Genomic DNA, 17,638 nt, shown 5'->3' on the forward strand with positions numbered 1-17,638 from the left:
AAGTGGGGAAATGTTCATTTTATGCCTTGACCCCTGAATAAGCCACATCCATAGAAATAACTCACAGGTGGTGTTCTGCATGGGTATAAACTAATTAGGTCTAGATATACTGCTTTCTGATGCTCTAACCCTATACAAACTTGGAGAGGATGTTGGATAATATGCCCCTAGAGTATCTTTGTGGCACTGGTTTTTACCTTAACTGAAGAGCAGTCAGGTAGATCAAGGTCTATCTCTCGTTAACATGTGAAGGTTTGACTTTCTGGAATGCTGATTATTTTTGGTTGGTTAAGCAGTTGTTTAGAAAGGCTAGGAAACTTAGAGTCCTCTCTCAGAAATACAAATTTTAAGTCCCCTCATTGTGTTCAGTTACTTTAAAAAAAAAAGAAAATTATTACATATTTATTTTAAACAATGCATATTTTACAAGGCCTAGTTTACCTTTCGAAAAGCAAAGAGTTGATGACAAAAAGAATTGGTGAGTTTTTGCAAGGGTCATTTTCAGAGAAGTGGGTAGTGTAGTAAGGGTCATTTGACTGGCAGCTCATTAACTTTCAGATTCCTCCATGCCTCTGATTATTAGTAATAATGTGGAATGAATTATTAGTAATAATGTGGAATGGTAAGAACACCTCTGGCCTCAATTATCTTCACTTATGTGTCTCTCCATAGGAACTGATTTTTGTTTGAAATAAGTTTGGGGAAGAGGATTTTCCAGTTCAAGTATCTTTTGATATGAGTAGGTTTTCATGGGATTGTAATGATGAAGCTAGCGAGAGGATTTAGTTGTGGCTTTTCTTGTGTCACATTTACTCCCTCTCAGCCTCTCTCGTCTCGTTTCTCTTTTAGAGCTCTTGGATCTCTTTGTTAAAATAATTATTTTTGTGTGTGAGATTCTGTCATTAGATGAAAGGTCATGGTTATAATATGAATCCTGGATAATAAATACAGTGTAAAATGAATTGAAATGCATAGAACAAAAAGACTTTCCAATTAAAAAACACTTTGCCAAGTCTGCACCAAACAAACAACCATATAGACTCTGATTTCTCTTCACTTATAATTAGCTGCCACTGAAAGTTAATTACTTTCAGAATCAAAGGAAACAAAACTAGAAATAAAATGGAAGAATTCCTTTTAGATTCAAAGTTTAAATAAAGGTTTGTTTTAGGAGCAGACCATATGCTGAATGTATCCCAGAGGGGGAATGAACTTAAGCTTCAATACATATAGACGGGCTTTAAAGTTCACTGAAGGTGGGCAAAGAAATAAGGCAGATTTTATTTCCTTTGTGAGTATCAACTAGGAGATTTTATAAGGGAGTAGGAAAGCCTCTTTACATATCCTCATTTTTGTTTTATCAGCAGAACTGAGAAATATTGTACCTTTTGGAAGATTGACTCTTGAAATGCTTTCTTCTAGGAAGACCACTGAAAACTAATTTGATTTCTGATTTCTCTGAATAACAGATTGTCCTTAATTAAAAGGCTAATTTATTGTGAGGGTGTGGGTAGTAGTAATCATGCACTTACCTACTTAAAAACAGTATACATTGAGTCATGGTAAACATTTTTATTGTTTAGTGTGTTTTTCTTCACCCAGAAATGATTTTTTAAGTTAAATATGGAAACACAAGTGGGAATTCTGTAATCATATATTTTCAGTTTGTTTCAAAATATAGGTTATAATCTTTTGGAAAATGCATTTTGGAATAGACTGATCAGGTTCTGTGATCTTTATGGAAGGGTTCAGAGATTATATTCTGAAAGTACTTCAGGACTTTGGATAGAGACCTATAGATGAGTTAGGGGCAGTGTGGCTCAGCTCTCTATCCTTATGTTAGGTTAAATTGTTCATCCCAACGTGGGCACAACAATAACGTGAATATAGCTAGTCTTCAGATACTCACTTACCCACAGTCTCCACACACATCAAAGCTTTCAGCAAGTCACCAGTCTTACACCCAATGCTTCAGTTATACTGCCTCTTTCTGACCTGCATTACTGTTAATTCAGTGCTCACCAGTTGCCTAGCACTGAGTTCAGGGTTTCACACTTAACTAAAAAATGTCTAATAATAATGACACAAGGTAGAAACAGTTATTTTCCCCACTTTGCCAAATAGGAAACCTACCTGAGAGATTAAGTAAGTTTCTGAGCACACATGGCTAGCATGAAACTAAATCAAAAACTAAGCCCAGGTTAGTTGGGATCCAAAGCTTGTGCTCATAACCACTATGTTAATGATCCTGTCCTATAATATTTTTTTTATTTCAGTAAAAAACACATAATATAAAACTTACCATCTTAACTGTTTTTGTGTGTATACTACAGTAGTGTTAACTATATGTACATTGTGATGCAACAGATTTCTAGAACTTTTGCTGTTGTCAAACTGAAACGCTACACCCACTGAACAATACCGCTTTTCTTCCTCCCTAGCACCTGGTAACCAATTTTTCTATGAATTTGACTACTTTAGATACCTCATTTAAGTAGAATCATGCAGCATTTGTATTATTTTTAACATCTTTATTGGAGTATAATTGCTTTACAATGGTGTGTTAGTTTCTGCTTTATAACAAAGTGAATCAGCTATACATATACATATATCTGAATATCCCCTCCCTCTTGTGTCTCCCTCCCACCCTCCCTATCCCACCCCTCTATGTGATCACAAAGAACCGAGGTGATCTCCCTGTGCTATGCAGCTGCTTCCCACTAGCTAGCTATTTTACATTTGGTAGTGCATATATGTCAATGCTACTCTCTCACTATGTCCCAGCTTCCCCTTCCCGCTCCCCCACCCCGTGTGTCCTCAAGTCCATTCTCTACGTCTGCGTCCTTAATCCTGTCCTGCCCCTGGGTTCATCAGAACCTTTTTTTTTTTTTTTTTTTTAGATTCCATATATATGTGTTAGCATACGGTATTTATTTTTCTCTTTCTGACTTACTTCACTCTGTATGACAGACTCTAGGTACATCCACCTGACTACAAATAACTCAATTTTGTTTCTTTTTTTGGCTGAGTAATATTCCATTGTCTATATGTGTCCCATCTTCTTTATCCATTCATCTGTTGATGGACACTTGCTTCCATGTCCTGGCTATTGTAAACAGTCCTGCAATGAACATTGTGGTACATGACTCCTTTTGAAGTATGGTTTTCTCAGGGTATATGCCCAATAGTAGGATTGCTGGGTCATACGGTAGTTCTATTTTTAGTTTTTTAAGGAAACTCCATACTGTTCTCCATAGTGGCTGTATCAATTTACATTCCCACCAGCAGTGCAAGAGGGGTCCATTTTCTCCACACCCTCCCCAGCATTTATTGGTTGTAGATTTTTTTATGATGGCCATTCGGACCAGTACAAGGTGATACCTCACTGTAGTTTTGATTTACATTTCTCTAATGATTAGTGATATTGAGCATCCTTTCATGTGTTTCTTGGCAATCTGTATATCTTCTTTGCAGAAATGTTTATTCAAGTCTTCTTCCCATTTTTGGATGTGTTGTTTGTTTTTTTGATATTGACCTGCATGAGCTGCTTGTATATTTTGGAGATTAATCCTTTGTCCATTGCTTCGTTTGCAAATATTTTCTCCCATTCTGAGGGTTGCCTTTTTGTCTTGGTTATGGTTCCCTTTGCTGTGCAAAAGCTTTGAAGTTTCATTAGGTCCCATTTGTTTATTTTTGTTTTTATTTCCATTTCTCAGGACGTGGATCAAAAGAATCTTGCTGTGATTAATGTCATAGAGTGTTCTGCCTATGTTTTCCCCTAAGAGTTTTATAGTGTCTGGCCTTACCTTTAGGTCTTTAATCCATTTTGAGTTTATTTTTGTGTATGGTGTTAGGGAGTGTTCTAATTTCATTCTTTTACATGTAGCTCTCCAGTTTTCCCAACACCACTTATTGAAGAGACCATCTTTTCTCCATTGTATATACTTGCCTCCTTTGTCATAGATTAGTTGACCATAGGTGCGTGGGTTTATCTCTGGGCTTTCTATGCTGTTCCATTGATCTGTATTTCTGGTTTTCTGCCAGTACTATACTGTCTTGATTACTGTAGCTTTGTTGTATGGTCTGAAGTCCGGGAGCCTGATTCCTCCAGCTCTGATTTTCTTTCTCAAGATTGCTTTGGCTATTCAGGGTCTTTTGTGTTCCCATACAAATTGTGAAATTTTTTGTTCTGGTTCTGTGAAAAATGCCATTGGTAGTTTGATAGGGATTGCACTGAATCTGTAGATTGCTTTGGGTAGTGTAGTCATTTTCACAATATTGATTCTTCCAATCCAAGAACATGGTATTTCTCTCCATCTGTTAGTATAACCTTTAATTTCTTTCATCAGTGTCTTATAGTTTCCTGCCTACAGGTCTTTTGTCTCCTTAGGTGGGTTTATTCCTAGGTATTTTATTCTTTTTATTGCAGTGGTAAATGGGAGTGTTTCTGTAATTTCTCTTTCAGATTTTTCATCATTACTGTATAGGAATGCAAGAGATTTCTATGCATTACTTTTGTATCCTGCTACTTTACCAAATTCATTGATTAGCTCTAGTAGTTTCCTGGTAGCATCTTTAGGATTCTCTATGTATAGTATCATGCTATCTGCAAAGAGTGACAGCTTTAATTCTTCTTTTCTGATTTGGATTCCTTGTATTTCTTTTTCTTCTCTGATTGCTGTGGCTAAATCTTCCAAAGCTATGTTGAATAATAGTGGTGAGAGTGAACAACCTTGTTTTGTTCCTGATCTTAGAGGAAATGGATTCAGTTTTTCACCATTGAGAATGATGATTGCTGTGGGTTTGTCATATATGGCCTTTATTATGTTGAGGTAAGTTCCCTATATGCCTACTTTCTAGAGGGTTTTTATCATAAATGGGTGTCGAATTTTGTCAAAAGCTTTTTCTGCATCTATTGAGATGATCATATGATTTTTCTCCTTCAATTTGTTAATATGGTGTATTACATTGATTGATTTGCTTATACTGAAGAATCCTTGCATTCCTGGGCTAAACCCCACTTGATCATGGTGTATGATCCTTTTAATGTGCTGTTGGATTCTGTTTGCTAGTATTTTGTTGAGGATATTTACATCTGTGTTCATCAGTGATGCTGGCCTGTAGTTTTCTTTTTTTGTAACATCTTTGTCTGGTTTTGGTATCTGGGTGATGGTGGCCTCGTAGAATGAGTTTGGGAGTGTTCCTCCCTCTGCTATATTTTGGAAGAGCTTAAGAAGAATAGGTGTTAGCTCTTCTCTAAATGTTTGACAGAATTCACCTGTGAAGCCATCTGGTCCTGGGCTTTTGTTTGTTGGAAGATTTTCAATCACAGTCTCAATTTCAGTGCTTGTGTTTGGTCTGGTTTTATTTTCTATTTCTTCCTGATTCAGTCTCCTAGGGTTGTGCTTTTCTAAGAATTTGTCCATTTTTTCCAGGTTGTCCATTTTATTGGCATAGAGTTGCTTGTAGTAATCTCTCATGATCCTTTGTATTTCTTCAGTGTCAGTTGTTAGTTCTCCTTTTTTATTTCTAATCCTATTGATTTGAGTCATCTTCCTTTTTTCTTGATGAGTCTGGCTAATGGTTTATCAGTTTTGTTTATCTTCTCAAAGAACCAGCTTTTAGTTTTTTTGATCTTTGCTATCATTTCCTTCATATTTTTTTCATTTATTTCTGATATGATCTTTATGATTTCTTTCTTTCTGCTAACTTTTGGGTTTTTTTGTTCTTCTTTCTCTAACTGCTTTAGGTATAAGTTTAGGGTTTTTATTTAATTTTTTTCTTGTTTCCTGAAGTAGGATTGTATTGCTCTAAACTTCCCTCTTATAACTGCTTTTTCTGCATCCCATAGTTTTGGGCCATTGTGTTTTCATTGGCATTTGTTTCCAGATGTTTTTTGATTTCCTGTTTGATTTCTTCAGTGATCTCTTGGATATTTAATAACGTATTGCTATCCTCCATGTGTTTGTATTTTTTACAGTTTTGTTCCTCTAATTGATATCTAGTCTAATAGTGTTGTGGTCAGAAAAAATACTTGATATGATTTCCATTTTCTTAAAGTTACCAGCGCTTGATTTGTGACCCAAGAGATGGTCCCTCCTGGAGAATATTCCATGAGCACTTGAGAAAAAATTGTATTTGGTTGTTTTTGGATGGAATATCCTATAAATAGCAATTAAGTATATCATTTAAAGCTGTGTTCCCTTATTTATTTTGATTTTGGATGATCTGTCCATTGGTGAAAGTGGGGAGTTAAAGTCCCATACTATGATTGTGTTACTGTCGATTTACACTGTTATGGTTGTTTAACATTTGCCTTATGTATTGAGGTGCTCCTATGTTGGGTGCATAAATATTTACAATTGTTATGTCTTCTTCTTGGATTTATCCCTTGATCATTATGTAGTGTCCTTCTTTGTCTCTTGTAATAGTCTTTATTTTAAAGTCTATTTTGTCTGATATGAAAATTGCTACTCCAGCTTTCTTTTGATTTCCATTTGCATGGAATATCTTTTTCCATCCCCTCACTTTCAGTATGTATGTGTCCTAGGTCTGAAATGGGTCTCTTGTAGACAATGTATATATGCACTGGTCTTGTTTTTGTATCCATTCAGCCTGTGCATGTCTTTTGGTTGGAGCATTTAATCCATTTACATTTAAGGTAATTATCAGTATGTATGTTCCTATTACCATTTTCTTAATTGTTTTGGGTTTGTTATTGTAGGTCTTTTCCTTCTCTTGTGTTTCCTGCCTAGAGAAGTTCCTTTAGCATTTGTTGTAAAGCTGGTTTGGTGGTGCTGAATTCTCTTAGCTTTTGCTTGTCTGTAAATGTTTTAAGTTCTCCATTGAATCTGAATGAGATCCTTGCTGGGTAGAGTAATCTTGGTTGTAGGTTTTCCTCCCTCATCACTTTATATATGTCCTTCCACTCCCTTGTGGCTTGCAGAGTTTCTGCTGAAAGATCAGCTGTTAACCTTATGGGGATTCCCTTGTATGCTATTTGTTGTTTTCTCCATGCTGCTTTTAATATTTTTTCTTTGTGTTTAATTTTTGATAGTTTGATTAATAAGTATTTGTCTTTTTGTTTCTAGCTTATTTTACTTATCATAATGTCCTCAAGATTTATCCATGTTGTAGCATATTAGAGGAATTCCTCCTTTTATAATTTTAAATGATTTTCCAGTATATTTATTTATCATATTTTCTTCATCCATTCATCTGTTGATAAATGTTAAGGTTACTTCAATCTCTTGATTTTTATGAATAATGCTACAGTGAACATAGGCGTGCAAATACATCTTCAAGATTCTGTTTTCAACTCCTTTGGATATATGCCAAGGAGTGTGAAAGTTGGAGGATTCAATAATTCTATTGTTCATTTTTTGAGAAATTTTCATATTCCCTGTACTTTACATTCTTGATGTAACAAATTTCATTTTTCATAATGTGTATCTATTAACATAGTTTTATCAATTAGGTATTTTTTGTACTTTTAAATTCAACATTAGAGTTAAAGTGATTTAATCAACACTATTACAGTAATTTGAGATTCTGTACTTGTCTATTTATATATCTTTACCAAAGACCTATATATTTTGTATGTTTTCATGTTGCTGTCTAGTGTTCTTTCATTGTAGCTTGAAAAACTCCCTTTAGCAGTTCTTGTAAGGCAGGTCTGGTGGCATTGAACTCCATCAGCTTTCATTTGTCTGAGGAACTCTTTATTTTGCCTTCATTTTTGAAAGGTAGTTTTCCAGATAGAATACCTTGGTCAGCTGTGTTTTTTTTTTTTTAATTTTATTTTAGCACTTTGAGAATATTATTCTATTTGATTCTGAACTCTAAGGTTTCTGCTGAGAAATCTGGTAATAAATTTATGAGAACTCTCTTTTGTGTGATGAGTTGATTTTCTCTGCTTTCCTTCAAGATTTTTTTCCTGTGTTTTTGACTTTTGACAGTTTTATTATCATGTGCCTCAGTGTGCCTTCTCTTGATTTATCCTTTGGAATCTCTTGAGATTCTTGAATTCAGATGCTTATATTTGGTAAGTTTTCAACTATTATTTCTTCAAATATACTCTCTCTTTTCCTTCTGGGCTCCCAGAAAAAGTTGGAGTCCAGAATGTGTATATTGGTCCTCTTGATGGTTTCCCATAAGCTCCTTAGGTTTTATTCACTTTTCTTCATTTTTTTTCTTTTACTTTTCTAAATTGGTAACTTCAAGTGATCTCTTTTTGAATTTGCTAGTTCTTTTTTCTGTTCAATCAAGACTGCTGTTGTGGGCTTCCCTGGTGGCGCAGTGGTTGAGAGTCTGCCTGCCGATGCAGGGGACACATGTTCGTGTCCCAGTCCAGGAAGATCCCACATGCCGCAGTGCAGCTAGGCCAGTGAGCCATGGCCACTGAGCCTGTGCGTCTGGAGCCTGTGCTCCGTAATGGGAGAGGCCAGAACAGTGAGAGACCTGCGTACCGCAAAAAAAAAAAAAAAAAAAAAAAAAGACTGCTGTTGTACCCCCCTACAACAATTTTAAATTCAGTTATTATATTATACAGCTCCAAGTTTTCTGTTTCATTCTTTTTAATTTTCTATCTATTTATTGATATTCTCATTTTGTTCATGCATTGTTTTCCTGATTTCACTTACTTATCTATCTGTATTATCTTTAGGATCATTGAGTTTTGAGACAGTTACTTTTATTTCTTTGTCACATCATTCATATATCTCCGTTTCTTTAGTGCTGGTTTCTGGAGATTAATTTTGTTCTCTTCATTGGGTCATGCTCTGCTGTTTCTTCATATGCATTGTGACTCTAACCCCACTCCCCCCCAGCCCCCACCACAAGACTTGGTTATTTGGAAAAACAGCCTCCTCTCCCAGTCTTTACAGACTAGCTTCATATAGAGGAAAACCTCCGCCAATTAGCCTAGCTAGAGATTCTCGGGGCTTCTCAAACCTTTTCTGTGGATATGTCTTCTCTGTGCTTGTGGTGTAATTTCTCAATTGGAGAGATTTGCCAGTTTCTTTTTTGGGAGCTCATAATGTTTTCCTCCCTCAGTATCTGTCTGCAATACTGCAGGTTCTCTGGTGCTCCATTAAGATATTTACCTGTCTTTTGTACTGAGTGCCCAGATACCCAAAGTATTCTAATTCCATCAGTTTTCTTCCTGTGAGGTGAGACAAAAACCAGTCCTTTGAACAACCCCACCAAAAAACAGAATATTAGACACATGTTATACTCTTCTCTTTCCCTTCCAAGGGAGAAACTTCCAAGTTGGCTATTTTCTCCCAGGCATGCTGAATTGTGCCAATCTGGGGGAGGATAATCATAGGTAGAATGAAGTAGCTTTTCTTAGCTGTTTCAATACAGCTGCTCTTAGCTTTGTGCTCACCTGGGGTACTGTGACTTCTTCATTGGTTTCTGGAGTTTTCACTAAGGCATTTTGGTCTGTATATTGCTATTAAGTTGGTGTTTCTATGAAGGGAATTGGGGCTAGAGCTTCCTCAACTGTCATCTTGCTGACATGATGCTCCTGTCCCATAACATTTTTTATATCACAGCAGGATAGCCTTGTTTTAAAACACAAAATTAGTCTGATCTAAAAATAGTTCTTTGGGCTGATAGATATAGTAAACATGTTATTGAGCATTTGCCATAAACATAGGTGGTTAAAGGCAAAGAAGAAAAGCTTAGGGTTTTTCAGTGACCAAGCAAAGATTTAGCAAATCATTAATTGATCTTGATGTAGTAAGCACCCAGTGTTCTTAAATCATTCAGTTCTAGCAAGAAAAACCTATGATAATTTAGTCAGGAATTTATTATTGACAAATATTTAGGCCTATGAGAAAATATAGTGCTTTTGAAATCTTCCAGGTAATTGCTAGAAGATGGCTTATAGGAGAGTTATGAGTTTTATAAATCTTTTTTATTAAATATAGTATATTTCAGTCCTGCTCTTTCCTCAGTTGTTCATTAATAGGAGGATGCTGTGAATGTTTTAGAAAGATACCAAAAGAGGTAGATTGATGTGCAGCAGCAATGACAGCCACCATGAGGCGTCTGGTCACCAACACTGCTAAAACTAAGGAGATAAACTAAGGAGATATAGTCATCATAATAGTAATGTTAGGACAATGAGAAGAGCTCATAGTAGTAGTTGACATTTAAACTCTAGACTCAACATTATATTTCAGTTTGTTTTCCCTTTTTGTCTCTTGAATTCCTTGGGTACACCTTGACTCAAATCATATAGATCCCAGCTTAAAAAGAACAAGCTTTGACTATGGTGTAATCAGGGTTATACTGGATTTGAGGAATTATTTTCAGTAGATTTAGCCGTTTCAACTGAGGATAGATTAATGGTCCCCTGTATACCTCATCGCCTTTTATATTCTGCTTACCCTTAATGTGGTCTTTATTGTGTTTTAATCAGAGCTATCATGGGAATATTCTGAACCAAGGTTAGGATTTTATGTAAAATAATGAGAACGGGCATGAGAGGAGTAGAGACTGATGAAAATAAAGAATTGAAAAATAGTAAAATTCAATATAGTAACACTAAAATTAAAGCACCTGGATATTAATTCTCCTAAAAATCAACTGACTTTTTCACATCCAGTCATGTGTGCCAAATGCTAGGTTAATGATAGTCTTACAAATCTGTCATCAGATTATTAAAAGACCGTATGGGGCAATGACCTTTGTAATTATGCTAATAGCAAATCCTTCCTTATGCAGACGTGCCTCATTTTATTACACTTCACAGATATTGTGTTTTTTACTAACTGAAGTTTTGTGGCAACCCTGCATTGAACAAGTCTATTATTGCCATTTTTCCAACAGCATTTCCTCACTTCATGTCTCTGTGTCACATTTTGGTAATTCTCACAATATTTCATACTTTTTCTTTATTATTATATTTGTTACGGTGATCTGTGATCAGTGATCTTTGATGTTACCATTGCAAAAAGATTATGACTTGTAGGTTCAAATTATATCATTTTTTAGCAATAAAGTATTTTAATTAAAATACATACATTTTTTAGACATAATGCTATTATCGCATACTTAATAGACTACAGTATGGTGTAAACATAACTTTTATATGCACTGCAAAATCAAAAAATTCATGTGATTCACTTTATTGTGATCTTTACTTTATTGGGGTGGTCTGGAACTGAACCTACAGTATCTCCAAGGCATGCCTGTATCAGAAAGTATCTGAGGACTGTGAAAAAATGCCTCCTTCCTTAGATTGGCTCTATGCAAACGCTTCACTTCAGATTAAGTACATGCACAAGAACAGTTCGATTTTGTCCCACCCAGCCTACACCCAAAATTATCATTGCATGATATTCCTTTACACCCATGCATCCAGTTAACACTTTTAGGCAGGAAGAGATCAGTTACTCTTATTACCATTCAAAAGTTTAATGCTTCACCAAAAGGACAGGGATATTGACATTCCTGATGCAGGACCACAGTGAATTGAGTAAAGAATAAACAAATATTAAGAGGCTGTTTATCTGGGATTGTTTCAGTTCTAAGCCCAACTCTGCCACTTACTGGCTATGCGCCTTTATGTAAATTATCTACGATTTCTGTGAGTTTATATATCTAAAGTATAGACTTGGTTTAATGGCATAATAATGAATTTTAGAGTTGAAAAATAGATAGAAAAGAACAAAGAATGTAAATCATTCTAAATCCAGAGGTAAGAACTGTGAATAACATGTGTAGTTCTTTCTACTTTTAGCATACATATACATACATATACATATACACACAAATAAATACACACAATGGAATCATGATGTATCTACACTTTTATGACCAACTTTTTTCTTTTAACATCATATTGTGAATATCTTCCTTTGATTGCACATACATAATCACAACACTAATGTATTCAGTTATCCTTTTTTAAGTATATTTTCATAATTTATTTAGACAATCCTCATTTATTGAACATTTAACATGTTTACTGCATTTTGCTATTACACATACAGCTTCAGTGAATTCCTTCAGGCAAACGTTGAAAATTTATCTTCATATGATAAATTCCCAGAATTAAAAATGCTGTACCAAAAGCTATTCACATTTTCGGACATTTGCCACAAATTACAAACAGTCAAAAAAAAAAATCAGGAAAAGAGACATAAACCAGCATTTCACAAAAGAGGAAACACTGTGGCCAATGGATTATTTAAAAAATGAATGGTTGAGGGAATGCAAATGAAAACCATGATGATATACCACTTTGCCTCTAGTCAACTGGCAACTGTTTAAAAGTTGGATAATATCAGGTGCTGAGTAGGTTCCACTGGATCTTTTAGATTTTGCCATTGGGAGTTTAAACTGATACAACCACTCTGGGAAAAAGTTCAACGTTATATTCTAAAATTGACCACTTACATACTGATGACTCAGCAACTCCACTCCCAAGTAGCTAAGGGAATTCTTGCACATGTGTAGCAGCATACATATTCAATAATATTCACAATAATAAAAATTTGAGAACATCTCAAGTACACCATCTGGAAAGTTGAAGAATAAACTGTGTCATGTCAATGTGAATGACATACAACAATATAGATGATTATTGGCAGTATAATAGTATGTGAAAAAAGGTAAAGTTTTGCCACTAAAGAACAAAAGAACTGAGGAGACCTTCAAGATGGCAAAGGAGTAAGATGTGGAGATCACCTTCCTCCCCACAAATACATCAGAAATACATCTACATGTGGAACAACTCCTACAGAACACCTACTGAACGCTGGCAGAAGACCTCAGACTTCCCAAAGGCAAGAAACTTCCCACCTACCTGTGTAGGGCAAAAGAAACAACAGAGACAGAAGAATAGGCACTGAACCTGCCCCTCTGGGAGAGAGCTGTGAAGGAGGAAAAGTTCCCACACACTAGGAAGCCCCTTCACTGGTGGAGACAGGGGGTGGCAGGGGTGGGAAGCTTCGGAGCAATGAAGGAGAGCACAGCAATAAGGGTGAAGAGGGCAAAGCGGAGAGATTCCCACACAGAGGATCAGTGCCAAACAGCACTCACCAGCCTGAGAGGATTGTCTGCTCACCCTCCGGGGTGGGTGGGGTCTGGGAGAAGAGGCTTGGGCTTTGGAGGTCATGTCCCAGGGAGAGGACTGGGGTTGGCTGTGTGAACATAGCCTGAAGGGGCTAGTGCGCCACAGCTAGCCGGGAGGGAGTCCAGGAGAATGTCCGGAACTGCATAAGAGTCAAGAGACCATTGTTTTTGGGTGCGTGAGGAGAGGGGATTCAGAGCACCGCCTAAATGAGCTCCAGAGACAGACATGAGACACGGCTATCAGCATGGACACCAGAGATGGGCATGAGTCACTAAGGCTGCTGCTGCAGCCACCAAGAAGCCTGTGTGCAATCACAAGTCACTATGCACACCTCCCCTCCTGGGAGCCTGTGCAGCCTGCCAAAGCCAAGGTCCTGTGATCCGGGGACAACTTCCCAAGGAGAAAACACAGCATGCCTCAGGCTGTTGCAAGGTCACACTGGCCTCTGGTGCCGCAGGCTCGCCCTGCATTCCAGACTCCTCCATCCCCCCAGGCTGAGTGAGCCAGAGCCACCTAATCAGCTGCTATTTTAACCCTGTCCTTTCGGAGTGAAGAACAGATGCCCTCAGGCGACTTACATGCAGAGGCAGGGCCAAATCCAAAGCTGAACCCCAGGAGCTGTGCGAACAAAGAAGAGAAAGGGAAATTTCTCCCAGCAGCATCAGGAGCAGTGGATTAAATCCCCACAATCAACTTGATGTACCGTGCATCTCTGGAATACCTGAATAGACAACAAATCATCCCAAAATTGAGGCAGTGGATTTTGGGAGCAACTGTTGACTTGGGGTTTGCTTTCTGCATCTAACTTGTTTCTGGTTTTATGTTTATCTTTTTTTTTTTTTTTTTTTTTTGCGGTTCATGGGCCTCTCACTGTTGTGGCCTCTCCCGTTGTGGAGCACAGGCTCCAGACACGCAGGTTCAGCGGCCATGGCTCACGGGCCCAGCCGCTCCGCGGCATGTGGGATCTTCCCGGACCGAGGCACGAACCTGCATCCCCTACATCAGCAGGCGGACTCTCAACCACTGTGCCACCAGGGAAGCCCTTATGTTTATCTTAGTTTAGTATTTAGAGTTTACTATCATTGGTAGATTTGTTTACTGATTTGGTTGCTCCCATCCTTTTTTTTTTCTTTCTATATATATATATATATTTCATTTTTCTCTTTTTGTGAGTGTATATGTGTATGCTTCTTTGTGTAATTTTTCTCTGTATAGCTTTTCTTTTACCATTTGTCCGAGGGTTCTGTCTGTCCGTTTTTTGTTTTTGTTTTTGTTTTTTTTAAATAGCTTTTAGTGCTTGTTATCATTGGTGTATTTGTTTTTTGATGTGCTTGCTCTCTTTTTTCTTTGATTTTTTTCTTGTTACTTTTTAATTTTTTTAATATTTAATACTTTTTTATTTTAATAACTTTATTTTATTTTAGATAATTTTTTCTTTCTTTCATTCTGTTTTTCTCCCTTTTATTCTGAGCCGTGTGCCTGACAGGGTCTTGGTGCTCCAGCCAGGTGTCAGGCCTCTGCCTCTGAGGCAGAAGAGCCGAGTTCAGGACATTGGTCCACAAGAGACCTCCCAGCTCCACATAATATCAAATGGTGAAAACTCTCCCAGAAATCTCCAACTCAACACAAAGACGCAGCTCCACTCAATGACCAGCAAGCTACAGTGCTGAAAAGCCTATGCCAAACAACTAGCAAGACAGGAACACAACCCCACCCATTAGCAGAGAGGCTGCCTAAAATCATAATAAGGTCACAAACACCCCAAAACACATCACTGGATGTGGTCCTGCCCACCAGAAAGAAAAGATCCAGCCTCATCCACCAGAACACAAACACCAGTCCCCTCTACCAGGAAGCCTACAAAACCCACTGAACCAACCTTAGCCACTGGGGGCAGATAAAAACAACAGCGGGAACTACAAACATGCAGCCTGCGAAAAGCAGACCCCAGACACAGAAAGTTAAGCAAAATGAGAAGACACAGAAACACACAGCAGATGAAGGAGCAAGGCAAAAACCCACCAGACCAAACAAAAGAAGAGGAAATAGACAATCTACCTGCAAAAGAATTCAGAGTAATGATAGTAAAGATGATCCAAAATCTTGGAAATGGAATGGAGAAAATACAAGAAACGTTTAACAAGGACCTAGAAGAACTAACGAGCAAACAAACAATGATGAACAACACAATAAAGGAAATTACAAATTCTTTAGGGGGCTTCTCTGGTGGCACAGTGGTTGAGAGTCTGCCTGCCAATGCAGGGGACACGGGTTTGTGCCCCGGTCTGGGAAGATCCCACATGCCACGGAGCAGCTGGGCCCATGAGCCGTGGCCGCTGAGCCTGCGCGTCCGGAGCCTGTGCTCCACAATGGCAGAGGCCACAGCGGTGAGAGGCCCGCGTACTGCAAAAAAAAAAAAAAAAATTCTTTAGAACGAATCAATAGCAGAATAACTGAGACAGAAGAACAGATAAGTGACCTGGAAGATAAAATAGTGGAAATAACTACTGCAGAGCAGAATAAAGAAAAAAGAATGACAAGAATTGAGGACAGTCTTAGAGATATCTAGGACATTAAACACACCAACATTCAAATTATAGGGGTCCCAGAAGAAGAAGAGAAAAAGAAAGGGAATGAGAAAATATCTGAAGAGATTATAGTTGAAAACTTCCCTAATATATGAAAGGAAATAGTCACTGAAGTCCAGGAAGCACAGAGAGTCGCATACAGGATAAATCCAAGGAGAAACACACCAAGACACATATTAATCAAACTATCAAAAATTAAATAAAAAGAAAAAATATTAAAAGCATCAAGGGAAAAACAACAAATAACATACAAGGGAATCCCCATAAGGTTAACAGGTGATCTTTCAGCAAAAATGCTGCAAGCCACAAGGGAGTGGCAGGACATATTTAAAGTGATGAAAGGGAGAAACCTACAACCAAGATTACTCTACCCAGCAATGATCTCATTCAGGTTTGATGGAGAAATTAAAACCTTTACAGACAAGCAATAGCTGAGAGAATTCAGCACCACCAAACCAGCTTTACAACAAATGCTAAAGGAACTTCTCTAGGCAGGAAGCACAAGAGAAGGAAAAGACCTACACTAAGAAACACAAAACAATTAAGAAAATGGTAATAGGAACATACATATCAATAATTACCTTAAATGTAAATGGGTTAAATGCCCCAACCAAAAGACATGGACTAGCTGAATGGATACAAAAACAAGAACTGTCCGTACATACACTGTCTACAGGAGACCCACTTCAGACCTAGGGACACATACAGACTGAAAGTGAGGGGATGGAAAAAGATATTCCATGCAAATGGAAATCAAAAGAAAGCTGGAGTAGCAACTCTCATATCAGACAAAATAGACTTTAAAATGAAGACTATTACAAGAGACAAAGAAGAACACTACATAATGATCAAGGGATCGATCCAAGAAGAAGATCTAGTAAATATTTATGCATCCAACATAGGAGCACCTCAATACATAAGACAAGTGCTAACAGCCATAAAAGGGGAAATCGACAGTAACAAAATCATAGTATGGGACTTTAACACCCCACTTTCACCAATGGACAGATCATCCAAAATCAAAATAAATAAGGGAACACAAGCTTTAAATGATACATAAAACAAGATGGACTTAATCGCTATTTATGAGATATTCCATCCAAAAACAACAGAATTTACTTTCTTCTCAAGTGCTCATAAAATATGCTCCAGGATAGATCCTATCTTGAGTCACAAATCAAGCCTTGGTAAATTTAAGATAATTGAAATCATATCAAGTACCTTTTCCAACCACAACACTATGAGACTAGATGTAAATCACAGGAAAAAATCTGTAACAAACTCATGGAGGCTAAACAGTATACTACTTAATAACCAAGAGAGCATGGAAGAAATCAAAGAGGAAATCACAAAATACCTAGAAACAAATGACAATGAAAACACGATGACCCAAATCCTATGGGATGCAGCAAATGCAGTTCTAAGAGGGAAGTTTATAGCAATACAATCCTACCTCATAAACCAGAAACATCTCAAATAAACAACCTAACCTTACACCTAAAGCAATTAGAGAAAGAAGAACAAAAAAACACCAAAGGTGGCAGAAGGAAAGAAATCATAAAGATCAGATCAGAAATAAAATGAAAAAACATGAAGGAAACAATAGCAAAGATCAAAAAAACTAAACGCTGGTTCTTTGAGAAGATAAACAAAATTGATAAACCATTAACCAGACTCATCAATAAAAAAAGGGAGAAGACTCAAATCAACAGGATTAGAAATGAAAAAGGAGAAGTAACAACTGACACTGCAGAAATACAAAGGATCATGAGACATTATGACAAGCAACTCTATGCCAATAAACTGGACAACCTGGAAGAAATGGACAAATTCTTAGAAAAGCACAACTTCCAAGACTGAACCAGGAAGAAATAGAAAATAAAAACAGACCAACCACAAGCACTGAAATTGAGACTGTGATTAAAAATCATCTGAAAAACAGAAGTCCAGGACCAGATGG

The sequence above is a fragment of the Mesoplodon mirus genome (assembly GCF_964341445.2).
Source record: "Mesoplodon mirus genome assembly, chromosome: 6".
Classification (NCBI taxonomy): domain Eukaryota; kingdom Metazoa; phylum Chordata; class Mammalia; order Artiodactyla; family Ziphiidae; genus Mesoplodon; species Mesoplodon mirus.